Below are 21,730 nucleotides of genomic sequence, written 5' to 3'. Positions count from 1 at the left end.
ATCTTTCACTGTTCACTTCCATTCAACCATCCCTCCCTCCCTGTCGATTGAGTAAACCTATGAGTGTGACATCTTGATTAGCAAAGAAAGAGACCAGTCTCTCTCTCTCTCTCTCATACTCCCTCCCCCGCCCTGCCCTCCTTCCGTGATGATTGTTCTCCATCAGTGCTCATTAAAATTCTTGGGAAAGCTGTGTGATAAATATTTACGTGGTTGAGGACACACTCCACACACTCTAAACACCCTTGAGGAGCGGCGTGGAGGCTAGCAACAGATAACACTAAGTGCCCCAACGCCGCTGCTAACTATTCTGCCTGCCCCTCAGCTCCAAAGAGATTTGTAAATGTGAAGTACTTACTGTCAAGATAACCAGCGCAGGAAGCGAGGGCCAGATTGATGGTGCAGCCAGACAACCATGTGTGTGTGTGATGTGTGTGTGTTTATGTGTGCCGTGTATGAGATTTAAAAAAGTTTAGAAATGAAATAGAAATCCTGAGTGGCGCAGTGGTCTAAGACACTGCATCTCAGTGCAAGAGGCATCACTGCAGTACCTGGTTCAAATCCAGGCTGCAGTACATCTGGCTGTGATTTGGAGTCCCATAGCGTGGTGCGCAATTGGCCCAGCGTCATCCGGGTTTGGCCGTCATTGTAAATATGAGTTTGTTCTTAACTGACTTTCCTAGTTAAATAAAAAATAAATGCACGCATGGACACACACTATTTAGACCTGGACTACTGTTCCAGAGGGTCATAGTCTGTTACTGAGAGGGGTCACACAGAGAGGAGGATCTCTGCTCTGGTCCTGCATTCTACTAATCATGGGGATGGGAAACAGATCATAATTCCTAGTCAGCAGAATGCTCTGAGAGATGGAGAAAGAGATGAGGAAAGGGGGAAAGAAACACACACAGAGAGAGAGAGAAGAAATTGAGAGAGAATAAAGGGAGGGTGAGGGAGAAATTCAGGTAGTCTACATGCTGAGAAGTCAGACACAATATCAAATCAAATCCAAGTTTATTGGTTGTGTACACAGATTTGCAGATGTTATCGCAGGTACTGCGAAATGCTTATGTTTCTAGCTCCAATAGTGCTGCAATATCTAGCAATACAACAAAATACACACATTTTATCGGACTCCTGAGTGGTGCAGCAGTCTAAGGCACTGCATCTCAGTGCTAGAGGCATCACTACAGACCCTGGTTCGATTCCAGGCTGTATCACAACCAGCCGTGATTGGGAGTCCCATATGGCAGTGCACAATTGGCCCAGCATTGGCCGGGGTAGGCTGTCATTGTAAATAAGAATTTGTTCTTAACTGACTTGTCTAGTTAAATGAAGGTTAATACAGTGCCTTGCGAAAGTATTTGGCCCCCTTGAACTTTGCGACCTTTTGCCACATTTCAGGCTACAAACATTAAGATATAAAACTGTATTTTTTTGTGAAGAATCAACAACAAGTGGGACACAATCATGAAGTGGAACGACATTTATTGGATATTTCAAACTTTTTTAACAAATCAAAAACTGAAAAATTGGGCGTGCAAAATTATTCAGCCCCCTTAAGTTAATACTTTGTAGCGCCACCTTTTGCTGCGATTAGAGCTGTAAGTCGCTTGGGGTATGTCTCTATCAGTTTTGCACATCGAGAGACTGAAATGTTTTCCCATTCCTGACCAGAGCACCTTCTTCCACATGTTTGGTGTGTCTCCCAGGTGGCTTGTGGCAAACTTTAAACGACACTTTTTATGGATATCTTTAAGAAATGGCTTTCTTGCCACTCTTCCATAAAGGCCAGATTTGTGCAATATACGACTGATTGTTGTCCTATGGACAGAGTCTCCCACCTCAGCTGTAGATCTCTGCAGTTCATCCAGAGTGATCATGGGCCTCTTGGCTGCCTCTTTGATCAGTCTTCTCCTTGTATGAGCTGAAAGTTTAGAGGGACGGCCAGGTCTTGGTAGATTTGCAGTGGTCTGATACTCCTTCCATTTCAATATTATCGCTTGCACAGTGCTCTTTGGGATGTTTAAAGCTTCGGAAATCTTTTTGTATCCAAATCCGGCTTTAAACTTCTTCACAACAGTATCTCGGACCTGCCTGGTGTGTTCCTTGTTCTTCATGATGCTCTCTGCGCTTTTAACGGACCTCTGAGACTATCACAGTGCAGGAGCATTTATACGGAGACTTGATTACACACAGGTGGATTGTATTTATCATCATTAGTCATTTAGGTCAACATTTGATCATTCAGAGATCCTCACTGAACTTCTGGAGAGAGTTTGCTGCACTGAAAGTAAAGGGGCTGAATAATTTTGCACGCCCAATTTTTCAGTTTTTGATTTGTTAAAAAAGTTTGAAATATCCAATAAATGTCGTTCCACTTCATGATTGTGTCCCACTTGTTGTTGATTCTTCACAAAAAAATACAGTTTTATATCTTAATGTTTGTAGCCTGAAATGTGGCAAAAGGTCGCAAAGTTCAAGGGGGCCAAATACTTTCGCAAGGCACTGTAAATAATAATAAAATAAAACATCTGAAATATCAGAATGGAAGTCAAGACAGAACTAAATCTATTGATAAGACAGAGAGTAGTTTTGCCATGCATCGAGTTACAGTCAACCATTACTTCCATGGTAATCGACCCAGTCATCTACAGTGGTGTGTTTTCATGAATGCCAAGGGAAGCCAGGCTTCTCCAAATAAGTGACCAATAAAAAAAATTATAAACACAAGATAATGGATCTTTCATCTCTCTGTGTTTCAGAATTTTCCTTCAATTTGCACGAGGCTGAATGTATCTCACAGGAAAAAAACATCAGCGCGAGCAAAAAAGCGCCCCTCTGTCCCTTTGTGTTGGCCGTTTATCTGATGCGGTCTGGTCAAAAAAAGAATGACATTGTTGCCTTCATAGAATTGAATGCAACTGAAACCAGCAAGCATTTGGCTTCCATTGATTAAAAAAAGTATAATATAATAGCCAATCAGCGTTGAGCTAAACTGATTAAGCACAACTGTGAATGGTCCTGGTGCACAAAAGAAGTGTCAAAGGAAGCCAGTTTGGATTTGACTTCACTCCAATCATATCACATCGAGAACCGAACATCATTGAAAGAAACAACTTGACTTGTTGCATCTAATTGTGTTGTTGTCCGAGGGTGGCTGGCTAGCTAGCTAAAATCATCCTTTTCCTAAATTTGCCATTGATGGAGATAGGGATTTGGACATGTGGTTTTACTTAATTCTCTGTACTGTCCAATGATTATAAAGGTGATTCTGATCCAACCATAAATCCATACATTGTGGACAATGTTCATGTGTCCAGAGGAGTCAAATTTCATTGCTATTGTACATATTTTTCCCATCTTGAAAGTTCATCTGCTCAAAGTAAAGTTCTTTGTGTTATTTATGAGGAATAACGCGTAAATCCCCTTTTTTGTTGTTGTTGTAGAATTTGTCCACACAATTAAACTGACATTGAAAAACAGGATCATACAAGAGAAGAATGATAGTCCTACATGTCTTATTGTAATTTCCTCTGTTTATTATCTCTTTTTTCCCAGAATGTCCATTTAAAATCCCTTTTGGGGGACAGCCTTGTAGAATCAACGATACAGTACAAATAAAAAGGGGATGAACTAATCTGGTTTAAAACTTAAAATAAGACTATAAGATACATTTTCATATAGAAATATATTTGGGAGATGTAGAAGTGGTTTTGTTTACTCAGGAATTGGATCATTGGGCAGGGGAGAGGAGTGTAGAGAGGGAACAATGGATATATGTGGATATTGTGTGTTTGGTATGTTGTGAAAATGTTGTCTCTATTTCCTCCTTTTTTTGTTTTCAATTATTATTAGCACAAGCTCTACTTAAATTACATTTAGTCAGCATTACATATTACAAATGTATTGTCATGTTTTGTATATTTTACTTCATTCTATGGTACTACAGGCAATTTGTTTACTCATCTTTATTTATGGTCAGTTGACAATAAATGTTCTAAATATAGCATAGTTTCATGGAATGTGAAGTCTATGGCACAAATAATTAATTACCTAAAGAAACCAAATGTGACATAGATTGTTGCATGAAATTCAGTTAATGCAACAATACATGGATACAATTTAAATAGATTGGGATGGAGAAATACACTATATATACAAAAGTATGTGGACACATCCTCAAATTAGTAGATTCAGCTATTTCAGCAACACTCATTGCTGACAGTTGTATAATATCGAGCACACAGCCATGCAATCTCCATAGACAAACATTGGCAGTGGAATGGCCTTATTGATGAGCTCAGTGGCATTCAACATGGCACTGTCATAGGATGCCACATTTCCAACAAGTCAGTTCATCAAATTTCTGCCCTGCTAGAGCTGCCCCAGTCAACTGTAAGTGCTGCTATTGTGAAATGGAAACATCTAGTAGCGACAATGGCTCATCCAAAGTGGAAGGCCACATTAGCTCACAGAACGGGCCCGATGAGTGCTGAAGCACGTAACGTGTAAAGATCATCTGTCCTAGGGTACAACACTGAATACTGAGTTCCAAACTGCCTCTGTAAGCGACTTCAGCACTAGAACTGTACGTCGGGAACGTCATGAACTGCTTTTCCATGGCCGAGCAGGCGCTTATGGTACTTTCTTATTAACTGAAACAGTTGAAATGAACAAATGAACATTCTTTCATTTCTACCAACATTTGTATAAACCCAAAACTTCTGGTACCAAGAAAGACCTTGAGTTTTATTTTGATTCCATGAAGTTACTAAAGTTGCACGATGAGTCCCAATTTGATGAACCAATCTCAAAACAGGAAATCCATGATGGCATTTTAGAGCTACCACAATTAAAGGCACTGGGAAGTGATGGATATACCTCAACATTTTATAAGAAGTTTGTAACTGTAACATATTTTGGGATCATGGTATTGTGAATGGAACTACTGCTGAGGCAATTATCACACTCATTCCTAAAGGGGGAAAGACCTGTCTCAATGCTCCAACTATAGACCAATCGCTTTACTGTTGATTTTAAGACACTTAAAATATTATTAGCAAACCGACTTAGGAAAGTTACTCATCCATTGATTTCAACTGGCCCAAAAAATGATTCCAAAAATCACCTGGCATCTAGAATGTATGCATTCTTAAATGAAAAAAACAAGGGGACTACACCTTCCCTGAAGAGAGAAATGGGGTAAAGATTTGAAGATGAATATACAAGAAATTGAATTGAAAAAGTTGTGGAAAAACTGCTTGAAAATGTGCAGAGAGTCTAACACACAAACGGTTCAGAATAATAGATACTGAGCAAAAATATAAACGCAACATGCAACAATTTATAACGACTTTACTGAGTTATAGTTCGATATAAGGAAATCAGGGAATTGAAATAAATAAATTAGGCCTTAATATATGGATTTCACATGACTGGGCAGAGGCCCAGCCATCGGTGGGCCTGGGAGGACATAGGCCCACCCACTTGGGAACCAGGCCCACCCATTGTGTAGCCAGGCCCAGCCAATCAGAATGAGTTTTTACCCACAAAACAGAAAGTTTGGTCTCAGATGATCCTGCAGGTTAAGAAGTCGGATGTTGAGGTTTTGGACATTGGCGGCAACTTACAGTAGAGAAATTAACATTCAATTCTCTGGCAACAGCTTTGGTGGAGATTCCTGAAGTCAGCATGCCAATTGCATGTTCCCTCAACACTTGAGACATCTGTGGCATTGTGTTGTGTGACAAAACTGCACATTTTAGAGTGGCCTTTTATTGTCCCCAGCACAAGGTGCACCTGTTTAATTCTCATGCTGTTTAATCAGCTTCTTGATATGCCACACCTGTCAGGTAGATGGAATATCTTGGCAATGGATAAATGCTCACTAACAGGGATGTAAACACCTTTTTGCACAACATTTTAGAGAAATAAGCTTTTTGTGCATATGGAACATTTCTAGGATATTTTATATCAGCTCATGAAACATGGTTCCAACATTTTACATGTTGCGTTTATATTTTTGTTCAGTATAATTAATATAACTTACTGGACTCCCTCTAAAATGTACAATCAAAATGTATAACCAATAACAAATGTTGGAGATGTATATCAGATGATGCTGGGCTTGTTCATATGTTGGTCAAGTATCCTAAATTGGAAACATATTGGAAAATAATACTCTCTCTATTTCAATGCAGCCTCTATGTTTCTGGGAATGAACCTCCCAGAAAATACACCAACTGCTTCCATGCCCCGGTCACCAACTCTCATTGCTAAAAGGGTAATTTTAAGGCATTAGAAAGAGGAGCAGTCACTCTTGCAGAATGGCTCAAACTGTCAATGAATACTGTCAAATTAAATAAATGATTGCCCAATGTAAATGGAAAGCTAAAGGAATATTTAAAAAAATGACCAAGTTTGAAGTTGTCTGGGAGTGAACGAAAACGGTGGAAGATTTTCTTTATAATATGTCATTAATACTAATCATGGGTATTGACACAAAATTGTTGATACAAAATCGATATACCAATCAATAATATGTACATTTATAATAATGTACATAATCAGAAACTGCTGACATTGTAATCATGACTCTAACTTTACCATTTCATAATATGAATGACCTATTTATTTATTGTTCCTGAAATTTCATTGCAGCCCTACCATATATACAACATTTGTGTTTACATTAGTTGTTAGGATGAAATTGTCATATACAAAGAAAAGGAAAGTATGGAAATGTGAGTCACAACAGGAGGAGGAGAGGATAGGAGAGAGAACAACCTTGTCATGTGTTTACAGGTGGTGTTTTATTTGTTGTCGTTTGGTTGGTGTGATATGTTGTATGTGTTGTATAGAAAGGATTCAGAAAAAGTAATAATACATCTCATACATTGTGCCCGTGTCCTGACAGGATGGAAGTTCAATATGTAGCTAGATGTAGAAGGCTAACGTTAATACACACACACACACACACACACACACACACACACACGCGCACACACACACACACACACACACACACACACACACACACACACACACACACACACACACACACACACACACACACACACACACACACACACACACACACACACACACACACACACACACACACACACACACAGAAATCAAACCATGGAAAGCCACATCATATTTAGCTTACATTGATTGGACTAAATAATTTTTAGTATATTTTAGTTATCAGTGTATTAGACTAAGCATAGGTGATTTGATGATGTTGAAATGTTGAAGTTGAAATGGTGTTGGAAGACTGGTGCTGGAAGAGTGGAGGCAGCCCCTGTTTTCTTTGCGACTTGCGGTAACTGCGGTTCTAAATCAATAGTTGTTTAGTAGTCCGAAAATGTCAGAAACTTGAACTTGCTTGAGTATGCTGTAGGTTATGTAACTGTTTGTTACATGCAACATGTTTTGTGGACTTCACATGACAGATGTTGCTCTCCGGTTTTGTGATAAAACAAAGGTGTGGTTGAATTTATTCGGCCACTGTCTTCTTATTGACTCGGACTTAGGCCTATATATCATGGTCAAAATGCATATGAACTAACAGGTTATAGAGCAAACGACACAATTATCACAACACATAGTGTAACGGGATTCTTCCTGGGAAGGAGAGGCGGACCAAAATGCAACGTGGTTGAAGTTGATGTCTTTTAATAAGAAAACTAAACATGAACATTGATACAAAACAATAAACGTGGAAAAACAACCCTATCTGGTGCAACAAACACAAAGACAGGAAACAACCACCCACAAAACCCAACACAAAACAGGCTACCTAAATATGGTTCCCAATCAGAGACAATGACTAACACCTGCCTCTGATTGAGAACCACATCAGGCCAAACATAGAAATAGACAAACTAGACACACAACATAGAATGCCCACTCAGATCACACCCTGACCAAACAAAACATAGAAACATACAAAGCAAACTATGGTCAGGGTGTGACACATAGATTGTAATATGGCTTTTTTAATCTGGCTTGGCTTCCCCAGTGATTTTACTCATGCGCCGCTACTCCTTGTCTAATGGCTAACAAGCTTCTCAGTAATGATCAATTAGCGGATATTGCAACTATTGAATCAGGTGAATTACTATCAGAACCAAAATGAATCAACCAAAGAGTCTCCTGTTTCTATAAAGAATTGTACATCTCTGATTGCAAATCCACACCAAGCCAGTTTGAGTCATTTCAAAAAGATATAAGAACTCCTCTTCTCAACTGAGGAAGCCAGCTTGCTGGGAGCCCATATCTCTCTCCATGAACTTAAAAGGGCATTAGATAACATTAATAGAGGCAAATCACCTGGTTATGTCTATTGGAACCACTACTACTTGAAATTATTAACAGAGCCATTTACAAAGGTTCATTTGGAGGGGATGTAAACACAGCACTAATTTTGCTTTTATAAAGGTGATATGATCCTTGACTAGCCTCTCAAAGCACTTCATGATGACAGAAGTGAGTGCTAAGTGGCGATAGTCATTTAGTTCAGTTCCCTTTGCCTTCTTGGGTACAGGGACAATGGCGGCCATCTTGAAGCATGTGGGGACAGCAGAATGGGATAGGGAGAGATTGAATATGTCCATAAATACTTCATTTTGCTTGTCACCCTCTCACTTTGATAATCACAGATATTAAACTAGTTTAAAAAATTGTCGCCCAATCTTGAAACTTACTTACCCAAATTGGTAGATCTGGACCAAAGCGGGTTTGTTAAAAAACGATTATCCTCACATAACCTCCGTCATCTATTACATATTTTACACTAAAAAAGTATGTGGACACCTGCTCGTCAAACATCTCATTCCAAAATCATTAATATGGAGTTGGTCCCCCTTTTGCTGCTAGGAAGAGTGGAGATGTTGGAAGGTTGCTGCGGGGACTTGCTTCCATTCAGTCACAAGAGCATTAATGTGGTTGGGCACGGATAGTGGGCGATTACGCCTGGTTGCAGTCGGCATTCCATTTCATCCGAAGGTGTTTGATGGGGTTGAGATCAGGGCTCTGTGCAGACCAGTCAAGTTCGACAAACCATTTCTGTACGGACCTCGCTTTGTGCACGGGGGAACTGTCATGTTGAAATAGGAAAAGGCCTTCCCCAAACTGTTGCCACAAAGTTGGAAGCACAGAATCATCTAGAACGTCATTGTATGCTGTAGCGTTAAGGTTTCCATTCACTGAAACTAAGGGGCCTAGACCGAAAAACAGCCCAGACACTTATTTCTCCTGCACTAAACTTTACAGTTGGCACTATGCATTGGGGCAGGTAGCGCTCTCCTGGCATTCGCCATACCCAGATTAGTCCATCAGACTGCCAGATGAAGAAACGATATTCATCAGTCCAGAGAACGTGTTTCCACTATGTCAGAGGCCAATGGCGGTGAGCTTTACACAACTCTAGCCGATCCTTGGCATTGTGCATGGTGATTTTAGGCTTGTGTGGCTGCTCGGCCATAGAAACCCATTTCATGGAGCTCCCGACAAACAGTTATTGTGCTGACGTTGCTGCCAGAGGCAGTTTGGAACTTGGTAATATTTGTTGACAGATGATTTTTATAGGTTACGCAGTTCAGCACGCTGCGGTTCTGTTCTCTGATGTGAGCTTGTGTGGCCTACCACTTCGGGGTTGAGCCATTGTTGCTCCGAAACATTTCCACTTCACAATAACAACACTTACAGTTGACCAGGGCAGCTCTAGCAGGTCAGAAATTAGACGAACTGACTCAAGATGGCGCCGACAGAGAGGGCTGCCTAGCTTCTAGTCCTTAGGAAACCTTGCAGTACTTCGTTTTTTTATGTGTCATTTCTTACATTGTTAGCCCAGAAAATCTAAAGTGTTATTACATACAGCCAGGAAGAACTATTAGATATCAGACTAACGCCAACTTACCAGCACTACGACAAGGAATATAACTTTCCCGAAGCAGATCCTTTGTCCGAACCATTCATGGAGTTTGAACTGATTCCAAAGGCTGACCCAAAACAACGCCGCCAGAGAAGAGGTAGACAGAGCGGTCTTCTGGTCAGACTTCAGAGGCGCGCACACCACCCACCGCTTCCGAGTATATTGCTTGCTGACGTTCAGGCTCTAGTTAACAAGGTAGATGAAATTAGGGCAAGGGTTCATTTCCAGAGAGACATCAGGGATTGTAACATACTCTGTTTCACGGAAACATGGCTCTCTCGGGATATGCTGTCGGAGTTGGTACAGCCACCTAGATTATTTGTTCATTGTAGAGACAGGAATAAACATCTATGAGAAGAAGAAGGGCGTGGGTGTATGTTTCATTATTAACGACTCATGATGTAATTGTAACATACAGGAACTCAAATCCTTCTTTTCACATGACCTAGAATTGCTCACAATCAAATGCCGACCGTATTATCTCCCAAGGGAATTCTCCTCTGTTATTGTCACAGCCGTGTATATCGCCCCTCAAGCCGATACCACGACGGCCCTCAAGGAACTTCACTGGACTTTATGCAAACTGGAAACCATATAACCTGAGGCTGCATTTATTGCAACTGGGGATTTAAAAAAAGCAAACTTGAGAACAAGGCTACCTACATTTTATAAGCATATTGACTGTAGCACTCGTGCTGGTAAAACACTGGATCACTGCTACTCTAACTCCGCGAAGAATACAAGGTCCTCCCCCGCACCCCTTTCAGCAAATCTGACCACGACTCAATTTTTCTCCTCCCTTCCTATAGGCAGAAAGTCAAACAGGATGTACGCGTGCAAAGGACAATCCAACGCTGATCTGACCAATCGGATTCCACTCTTCAAGATTGTTTTGATCACGCGGACTGGAAAATGTTCCGGGTAGCCTCAGAGAATAATGTTGACGTAATGTTTGCGCTGATTCTGTGAGTGAGTTTACAAGGAAGTGCATAGGAGACGTTGTACCCACTGTGACTAGGAAAACCTACACTAACCAGAAACCGTGTGTAGATGGCAGCATTCTCACAAAACTGAAAGAGCTAACCATCGCATTTAACCATGGAAAGTTGACTGGGAATATTGCCGTATACAAACAGTGTAATTACTCCCTCTGCAAGGCACTCAAACAAATGAAATGACAGTAAAGATACAGAGTGGAGTCGCTATTCAATGGCTCAGACCCAAGACGTATGTGGCAGGGTCTACAGACAATCAAGGATCTGCAAAAGGAAAACCAGCCAAGTCACAGACACCGACACCTTGCTTCCATCAAACTAAACCCTTCTTTGCCTGCTTTGAGGATAATACACCGCCACCGACGCGGCCTTCTACCAAGGACTGTGAGCTCTCCTTCTCCATGGCCGACGTGAGTAACACATTTCAACGTGTTAACCCTCGCAAGTCTTCCGGCCCAGACGGCATCCCTAGCAGTGTCCTCAGATCATGTGCAGACCAGCCTGGCTGGTGTGTTTACGGACATATTCAATCTCTTCCTATCCCAGTCTGCTGTCCCCACATGCTTCAAGATGGCCACCGTTGTTCCTGTAACCAAGAAGGAAAAGCTAACTAAATGATTATCACCCAATAGCACTCACTACTGTAATCATGAAGTGCTTTGAGAGGCTAGTCCAGGATCAACCTCTCACTCAAAGTCAACAAAAAAAAGGAGATGATTGTTTACTTCAGGAAACAGCACCCCCCTATCCACACTGAATGGACCGAAGTAGAGAAGGTGGAAAGTTCTTTGGCGTACACATCACGGACAAACTGAAATAGTCCACCCACACAAACAATGTGATGAAGAAAGCGCCTCTTCAACATCCTGTCGGCCTGTCGGGCTGCTTCACTGCCTGGTTCGGCAACTGCACCGACTACAACCGCAAGGCTTTCCAGAGGGTGGTGCGGTCTGCTCAAGGCATCACCTGGAGCAAACTACTGTACCTGCCCTCCAGGACATCTACGTCACCCGATGTCACAGGAAGGCCAAAAATATCATCAAGTCCCGAGCCATTGCCTGTTCACCCCGCTACCATCCAGAAGGCGAGGTCAGTACAAGTGCATCAAAGCTGGGACCGAGAGACTGAAAAATATTTTCTATCTCAAGGCCATCAGACTGTTAAACAGCCATCAGTAATACAGAGAGGCTGCTACCTACATACAGACTTAAAATCATTGGCCACTCGGTTCACTAGTCACTTTAATCATGCTTACATATCTTGCATTACTCATTTCGTATGTATATACTGTGTTTTATACCATCTATTGCATCTTGCCTGTGCCGCTCTGCCATTGCTCACCGATATATTTACAGTTGAAGTCGGAAGTTAACATACACATTAGCCAAATATATTTGAACTCAGTTATCACAATACCTGACAATTAATCAGAGTAAATATACCCTGTCTTAGGTCAGGTAGGATCACCACTTTATTTTAAGAATGTGACATTTCAGAATAATAGTAGAATGCGTCTCCTTCCTGAGCGGTATAACGGCTGTGTGGTCCCATGGTGTTTATACTTGCGTACTATTGTTTGTACAGATGAACGTGGTACCTTCAGGAGTTTGGAAATTGCTCCCAAGAATGAACCAGACTTGTGGAGGTTTACCATTTTTTCTGAGGTCTTGGCTGATTTCTTTGGATTTTCCCATGATGTCAAGCAGAGAGGCACTGAGTTTGAAGGTAGGCTTTGAAATACATCCACAGGTACACCTCCGATTGACTCAAATTATGTCTATTAGCCTATCAGAAGCTTCTAAAGCCATGGCATAATTTTCTGGAATTTTCCAAGCTGTTTAAAGGCACAGTCAACTTAGTGTATGTAAACTTCTGACCCACTGGAATTGTGATACAGTGAATTATAAGTGAAATAATCTGTCTGTAAACAATTGTTGGAAAAATGACTTGTGCCATGCACAAAGTAGATGTACCAACTGACTTGCCAAATCAACTGTATGTATATATTATTTTTCCATTCCTTTACTTTGATTTGTGTATTAGATATTGCTGCACTGTCGTAACTTTAAGCACATACATTTCCCTTCTCTCGCAATAACATCTGCTAACCATGTGTATGTGACCAATAAAATGTGATGTGATTTGATTTGAAAGTTAGCCTTTGACGGTGTCACGCTGAAAGTCACTGATCTCTTCAATTCAGGCCATTCTACTGTCAATGTTTGTCTATGGAGATTGCATGGCTGTGTGCTTGATTTTTTATACCTGTCAGCAATGGGTGTGGCTGAAATAGTCAAATGCACTAATTTGAAGGGATGTTCACATACATTTGGCTATGTAGTGTACATTCTTCATCAGACACTAAAACTTATTTGGCAGTTGTATCTCTCGACGCAGAAAAAGCTTTTGATAGACTAGAATTGTCAAATATTGGGTCGGTTTTGGAAATTATGGGTCTTGGCTCCAATTTCATTAATATAATTAAAACACTATTTGCCAATCCCTCAGCCATAGTAATAACAGGCAGTAACTGCTCTGTTCCGTTCAGAATAATTAGAAGTAGCGGGCAAGGTGACCCCATTTCACCTATGCTATTTTTATTGTCTTTTGAGCACCTCGCCCAGGCATTTCGACTATCGAAAAAAACTACACCACTATCTCTCAATTCTACTGACCACATCATTTCATCATTTCATTTCAACATAAACACTGTTGATATCTTACTTTATCGAGACAATGTATCTCAATTCCTCCCAAAAACTCTGAAGATCATAGACAAATTCATTTCTATCTCATGTTATAAAATGAAATCTAACCAAATCTGCCCAACTGCCTCTCAAGACCCCAATGGTGTCACACCCTGATAATTTTCACCTGACCTTGTGCTTGTCTCCCCCCTACAGGTGTAGCCCATCTTCCCCATTATGCCCTGAGTACCTATACTTGTGTTCTATGTATGTCGGTTTCTAGTTCGTCTTGTTTGTCAAGTCAACCAGCGGTTTCTAACAGCTCCTGGTTTTCCCAGGCTCTCTTTTTCTCACCCTCCTGGTTTGACCCTTGTCTGTTCTGACTCTGAGCCCGCCTTCCTGACCACTCTGCCTGCCCCTGACCCCGAGCCTGCCTGCCGTCCTGCCCCTGTTGCTGTAATAAACATTGTTACTTCAACACAGTCTGCATTTGGTTCTTACCTGAAACCTAATAGATGGAGGACTCCATCTCCACTTTTTTGAAACGCTATTAGCGCGCACCGCTAACTAGCTAGCCATTTCACACCAGTTACATCAGCATGAAGGGGAATGTACACGGCTGTAACAATAACAGCCTTAAATTATTTCGTAGATAACGGGGTCTGCATTTGATGGTGAGGTATTCCAGATCAGGAAAACAAAAGGACTTGATTTCCTGTATGTTGCGACCATCACACCATGAGCTATTACTCATGAAACATACCCCTCTGCTTTTATTGTCCCCAGATAGTTCATTCTTCCTGTCCACACGATGGACAGAGAACCCGGTGGTTTGGATAGATGGAGACAAAATCGAGGAAGAAGGCCACATTTCCGTAAAACAGATTAGGTTGCAGTCCCTTATGTCTCTATGAAAGACATCAGCCGGCTTTCCTTCCTCTCCCCCGCACGAGAACATTGTGTGTGAATAAAGATTTGGTATGTTTCTATTACGTTTCTATTACAACATGCATGTTTGTCTGATACTATGTTGTCTTGCCTAGGTGTGTGTGTGTGTGTGTGTGTATGTGTGTGTGTGTGTGTGTGTGTGTGTGTGTGTGTGTGTGTGTGTGTGTGTGTGTGTGTGTGTGTGTGTGTGTGTGTGTGTGTGTGTGTGTGTGTGTGTGTGTGTGTGTGTGTGTGGACAAAGTCCTCAGAAGTCCCCACAGGAATAGTAAACAAACAAAAATTGGACCAACGAGGAACATTTTGTTAGTCTCCACAAGGTCAAATGCTATTTGTAGGGGGTTTCGGGTAAAGGTTCAAATTTGTGTTTGGTTTAGGAGCAAGGGTTAGTTTTAGGGTTAGGTTCAGGATTAAGGTTAAGGCTAGGTTGTCAGGTTAAAGTTAGGGTTAGGGTTAAGGTTATGTGAAGGGTTAGGGATAGGGAAAATAGGATTTTGAATGAGACTGAATTGCGCTTCCCCACAAGGGTAGTTATAAAAAACTGTATGTGTGTGTGTGTGTGTGTGTGTGTGTGTGTGCGCGCGCGCGCACGCGAGTGCATGCGTAATATGTCTATCAGCCTCAGGGCATTTCGTATTTTCATTGTGACATCAAAGAAGACATGATTTCCCCAATTTAAACAACATTCTTCTCAACCACACTACAGCAAACTTGAAAGATCAAAAGGAGGGAGTAAAAGAGAGGAAGAGAGAGAAATAAACGATGAGAGAGAGGGAGAAAGATTCATTTAGCTCTTTTCTTAGTTGATGTTTCATTTCGGTAAAGCTCCTGCATTGAGGAACCATAGCCTGGGTCTGCTTTTGACACTTGGACCTCTATGTTCAGATTGAATTCTGATACGGTTCTTCTAATGGTATTTTTACGGTGCTCTGATTGGATTCTGATAGCATTTACAATCAAATCAAATCAAATTGTATTTGTCACAAGCGCTGAATACAACAGGTGTAGGTAGGTAGACCAGGTGTAGGTAGACCTTACAGTGAAGAACCTACCCTTACCACCGGGTAAGGGTAGGTAATCAGGAAGTCTAGGATCCAGTTGCAGAGGGAGGTGTTTAGTCCCAGGGTCCTTAGCTTAGTGATGAGCTTTGAGGGCACTACGGTGCTGAACGCTGAGCTGTAGTCAATGAAGAGCATTCTCACACAGTTGTTCCTTTTGTCTAAGTGTGATAGGGCAGTGTGGAGTGCAATAGAGATCGCGTCATCTGTGGATCTGTTGGTGCGGTATGCGAATTGGAGTGGGTATAGAGTTTCTGGGATAATGGTTATGATGTGAGCCATAACCAGCCTTTCAAAGCGTTTCAGGGCTTCTGATGTGAGTGCTACGGGTCTGTAGTCATGTAGGCAGGTAACCTTAGTGTTCTTGGGCACATGGACTACGGTGGTCTGCTTGAAACATGTTGGTATTACAGACTCAAACAGGGAGAAGTTGAAAATGTTAGTGAAGACAATTGCCAGTTGGTCAGCGCATGCTTGGAATACACGTCCTGGTAATCCATCTGACCCTCCGGCCTTGTGAATGTTGACCTGTTTGAAGGTCTTACTCACATCGGCCTCGGAGAGCGTGATCACAGCTGATACTCTCACGCATGTTTCAGTGTTACTTGCCTCAAAGCGAGCATATAAGTTATTTAGCTGGTCTGGTAGGCTCGAGTCACTGGGCAGCTATCGGCTGTGCTTCCCTTTGTAGTCTGTAATAGTTTGCAAGGCCTGCCACATCCGAACAAGCGTCAGAGCCGGTGTAGTACGATTTGATCTTAGACTGAGTCACTGATGCTTCCTGTTTAAATTTGAGCTTGTAAGCAAGAATCAGGAGGATAGAATTATGGTCAGATTGGCCAAATGGAGGGCGAGGGAGAGCTTTGTATGCGTCTCCATGTGTGGAGTAAAGGTGGTCTAGAATTTTTCCCCCTCTGGTTGCACATTTAACATGCTGATATAAATGAGGTAAAACTGATTTAAGTTTCCCTGCATTTAAGTCCCCGTCCACCCATAGCACCACCTCTGGATGAGCGTTTTCCTGTTTGCTCATGGCTGTATACATTTCATTGACCACAGATTTAGTATCAGCATCAGTCTGTGGTGGTATGCAGACCGCTACGAAAAATACAGATGAAAACTCTCTTGGTAGTCAGTGTGGTCTACAGCTTATTATGAGATACTCTACCTCAGGCGAGCAAAACCTTAAGACTTCCTTAAATATTGTGCCCCAGCATAGGCCCCCGCCCCGTGTCTTACCAGAAGCTGCTGTTCTGTCCTGCCGATGGAGTGGATAACCTGCCAGCTGCATGTTCTTAATGTCGTCGTTCAGCCACAACTCTGTATTACAGTTTTTAATGTCCCGTTGCTAGGATATACGTGCTTTCAGATCGTCCCATTTATTTTCCAGAGATTAAATGTTAGCTAGCAGAATGGAAGGCAAGGGCAGATTAGCCACTCGTCGCCTGATCCTCGCAAGGCACCCTGATCTTTTTCCACAAAATCTCAGTTTCTTCTCCAGCGAATCACGGGATCTGGGCTTGATCGGGTGTCTGTAGCAGTATATCCCTCCCGTCCGACTTATTGAAGAAGAACTCTTTGTCCAGTTTGAGGTGAGCAATCGCAATTCTGATGTCCAGAAGCTCTTTTCGGTCAAAAGAGACTATAGTAGCAACATTATGTACAAAACAAGTTACAAACAACACGAAAAAAAAACCCAGCATGGTTGGTTCAGAGCCGAAATGACGGCAGCCCTCCACTCCGGCGCCATCGTTCAAATGTATTTAGATAGTGTTCTTAGAACACTAGTGCTAATGAACATTGCATTTGTGCCCAGAAACAAATAGAACAGATGCATTATTTACATTAAGTTTAGAGTGACATTAATGCTCTAAAGTTTCTGAATATATTGTTCTATTCCCCCCCCTCATTTCTAAAGCATACATCATGCTTTCTGAGCTAAGTTAATTTATTTGTGTATGTGTGTAGTGTGAAAATGCCCTGTCTTGGCCCATGCTATCACTAATACAATAATACATACAAGACAGGCTACATACCAACCACTATTCACAGACCTGCTTTGCCAAAGTTGTCACAGAGGAATGAGGGATAGGGCAGCTGAGAGGCAAGTGCCCTTACACCCATCTCTGTGTGTGTGTGTGTGAGTGTGTGTGTGTGTCACAAAGAGGAAGGTATAGGTCTTCACACGTGGGCAGACACACGCACGCACGCACACACACCAACAAATCAAATCAAACTTGATTTGTCACATGCGCTGAATACAACAAGTGTACTGTAGACCTTACCTTGAAATGCTTACTTACTTTGATGGAGTACAGGCCATTGGGATACTGGGGGTAGTGTTTTTTCCTGCTAGCAGGGCTGAGTTGATGGTTAGGTGAGGTCATCAAAACAAAGACTTCTGCTGTAAAGAATAGAATACAGTAGAATAAAACTTCATTGTCCATTCAGGATGGACATTGTTCTTTGGCATCACCTTCCATTGAAAGGATCATACACACACTCACATCGTACACATTTAAACCAGTCAGTCCATCCTACTGCATCCACTAAAAACATAGAGGACATTGACATGTTCACTCACAACTGACCGCTTTCCCAACTGCACTGGATAGATAAGTACATATACTCATGCAATTTGCTTTGTATTTAGTAGTCCAACATCACAAGGAAATAATGGATGTTTGAACACGTGCTTCTTGGCCATGGGCATTCTGAAGCACTGGTCAGAGGAATGCCTGGGAGGGGTTGCAAAAGACAGCCAGTGCCTTATTTTCGGTTGCCTTGTGGAACAGACTGCTCAAATGTGCCTGTGGTCAATTACTTTGCTGCTGTGTTCTTGGCTCTCAGGTACAGCACACAGCATTTACTGCAGCGTTTAGTCTTTTTAATCCCCTTGTAGCTCTCACTTAAACACTATCACACACACAAACTCACACTATCTTCTTCTTTCTTCAGTGGAAGAGTTGAGGAGCTCTGTAATCAATCGATTTTACACACACCATGTGGATCAACCCTGCACAAGAGGTGTATGTAAGAGAGTGTAGTGTAGTGTAGTGTGGTGTGATGTGGTGTAGAATGTGAAGGTGTGTGTGTGTTTGAGAAGCAGCTGGCTTGAGCGGGCATGCCCGTTCCTCCTGGGTCATTGCATCTTGAGCTGTCTCCCCTTCCCTCCTGCCTCACCCCCCTCCTCCCTCACCCCCCTCCTCTTCTACTGCCTTAGCCCCCCCCCCCCCACCCACCCGTAGTCCTGGGCCTATGGGAGGAGTGGGGAAAGGAGGGGTGCGGGAGGGGGAAAGGATGTTGGGGTAGGAGGGGAAAGGAGACAGGGAGTGGGATAAGAGAAGGGGACTGCACTGGGAAAAGGGAAAAGGGTTTTCCAGTTTTCCAAACTGCTCCGGAGAGCAGATCATGTTTGATTGAGAGGTGATTCCTCTCCTCTTCCAAATCAAATCAAAATCCATTTATTTTTGTCACATGCTTCGTAAACAACAGGTGTAGACTAACAGTGAAATGCTTACTCACGAACCCTTCCCAACATTGCAGAGAGAAGAACATAAATAATAGAAAAATATTAACATGAGGAATAAATACACAATGAGTAACGATAACTTGGCTATATACATGGGGTACCAGTACTGAGTCGACGTGCAGGGGTACGAGGTAACTGTCAAATTTCGAAGTTGTTGAAAACGTTACATTTCAAAGTGTTTAAGGTTAAGCTTAGGCATGAACTCCGAATGGTTAAGATAAGGTTAAGGCTTGATATAGGCTTTAAACAAAAACCTCAATAAACAACATGTAACAGCGCTCACTGTTGCCCCTAGTGGCCGGTTTCAACATCATCTCCCGGCGTCCTCAGACATGGACAGACGTCGAACTTGTATCACGGGTGATCTGGAAGTAGCACCTTGCGGTCGGATGCCAAGCATTTGTCACGCCAAGCGATGACGCATACCGTTGTTTTTAGGGTCTGAGGACCCATGCCAAATCTTTTAAGCCTCCTGAGGGGGAAGAGGCGTTGCCGTGCCTTCTTCACAACTTTGTTGGTGTGTGCGGACCACGGTAGTTCCTCAATGGTGTGGATACGAGGAACATGAAGCTCTCGACCCGCTCCACCACAGCAACATTCCTTATCTTATCAGCCCCATCAGCCAGCCTAGCGCTCATCATGCCCAAACAGGGAGAGCCACAACCAGGGTGTGTGTGCGTGATAGAGAAAGGTAGCGAGCAAGAGAAAGCGAGAGAACAAAGACAGAGAGAAAAGGCCCAGAGGGGACTCCGCTACCTACTTCTGTCATTGTCTCTCGGGTGGTGATAAGAAATGGCGTGGCGGAGACAGTGAACTGTCTGGTCTGCAGAGGAAATGCCCAATCAGAGAGAAGAACCTACTGGGCATGCTCAGAACAAAAAAAAATGTCTATGGAGAGAAAGAGAGGGTGAGTGGAGAGCGAGGGAGTCGTTGTGGTAGGAGAAAGAGGGAGGGGAAGAGTGAGGGGGAGGCTAGCATGACAGACAAGTTGGGAGAAAGATTGAGTGAGAAAAATAAATAAATGGAGCAAGAGAGAGAGGGAGGATAGGGGAGAGTGTGGCAGGCAGTGAGGGATTGAATAAGAGGAAAAGCAGTGTGATGGGGCAGCCTTAGGGCTGGAGGAATGTGGGGGTTCCTAAGTTCAAGAGGGTTTGATGGTGTGTGTGTGTTCAGGAGTTAGGAGAGGCGCCCCAGAATTAATTACCCAATCAAGATAACGAGCCAGGGAAAGACATTAGAGAGGTCACACCACAATTAACCCCTGCCCATACACTCTGAACACACACACACACACACACACACACACACACACACACACACACACACACACACACACACACACACACACACACACACGCACACACACACACACACAGAGAGAGAGAGAGAGAGAGAGAGTGAGAGAGAGAGAGAGAAAGAGAGAGAGAGAGAGAGAGAGAGAGAGAGAGAGAGAGAGAGAGAGAGAGAGAGAGAGAGAGAGAGAAAGAGAGAGAAAGAGAGAGAGAGAGAGAGAGAGAGAGAGAGAGAGAGAGAGAGAGAGAGAGAGAGAGGGTGGGGGGGTGGGTGGGTGGGTGGGTGGGTGGGAGAAAACCCAGTAAGCTACACAGACTCGTTAGAGGAAATCACAATACAAGATGACTGACCAACACCCAGTCATAAGTAACACACTAACAGAGTTGAAGAGAGTGTATGTGCGTGTGTGTCATCTAATAGTGTATGGTAAAGTAACAGCTGTTTACTGTATAATACATTCCTCCAGACACTCAGATTACACAGCAGGAAGCATGAGCCTCATCAACAGACAGACAGAGGGCCTGCTCTTCTCACATACTGTACAAAAACACACACAGACACGTGAGCGTGCGCAAACACAAACACACCCATTCGCAAGTGTCGGTTTGCTACAGAATGAGATTTACACTACAAAGATAGACATAATATAACATGGTGGGTTACTGTGTGTGTTGTGTGTCTACATTTAAACAGGCACCAATTACTGGCACAGCACTACACACAAATGGCACTATAAATCTGACTAACACAGTGCCAATGCTACACCTCTCTCGCTTCCCTGCTTTCCTATCCTTCCGTCCTTCCTTCCTTCCTCCTTTTCCTGTCTTTCTCTGAGTCTGACTCTCACTCTCTTTTTCCACTCCACCCCTCTCTCTAGAAAAAGCATGAGGACAAAGACAGGAGAGGAGCATAATTTGTGTGACACCATTAAAAGTGGACCCACAGCATCCTGAACATGACAGGTCAGGAAGACAGGACTGGCTGAAAGTCAGACTAAGGCTCTAGAACACCATAGGAATATATTTCTATGTGAAAAAACACTAAAACCGTATAAATCTTCAGCTATAAGCCACCTGTCAAACTTCTAACATATTGATGAGTCAGCAAATCTTTCTTTAACTATAAACTTGTCTAGAATATGAAACCCAACCCCAAAGGGGGAAGTCGGCCAAGGTGGTAGCCTGGGGCTGGAGTTTGGAGTGTACCCAAATCCTCTGCACCTTTCATGGGGTAGCTCTGAGAATCTGACAGCCCAGTGGCACAGAGCTCAACAGACA

At 42.7% G+C, this 21,730-nt stretch overlaps 1 long non-coding RNA gene across 1 annotated transcript in view; it reads right to left on the bottom strand.

Annotated features, from left to right (window-relative positions):
- Window positions 1-19,996, bottom strand: part of LOC109897651 (uncharacterized) — a 30,724-nt gene extending 10,728 nt beyond the window's left edge. The window contains exons 1-2 of the long non-coding RNA XR_002256252.2: window positions 19,921-19,996; window positions 17,932-18,032 (exon numbers count right to left, since the gene is read on the bottom strand). This is a non-coding gene — a long non-coding RNA (uncharacterized LOC109897651). The remainder of the gene's footprint in view (window positions 1-17,931; window positions 18,033-19,920) is intronic.
- Between the last annotated feature and the right edge of the window lie 1,734 nt (window positions 19,997-21,730).

The sequence above is a fragment of the Oncorhynchus kisutch genome, linkage group LG10 (genome assembly GCF_002021735.2).
Source record: "Oncorhynchus kisutch isolate 150728-3 linkage group LG10, Okis_V2, whole genome shotgun sequence".
In the NCBI taxonomy this organism is placed as follows: domain Eukaryota; kingdom Metazoa; phylum Chordata; class Actinopteri; order Salmoniformes; family Salmonidae; genus Oncorhynchus; species Oncorhynchus kisutch.
Note: the sequence above shows the minus strand (reverse complement) of the source record. Positions and strands in the feature narration are given on the sequence as shown.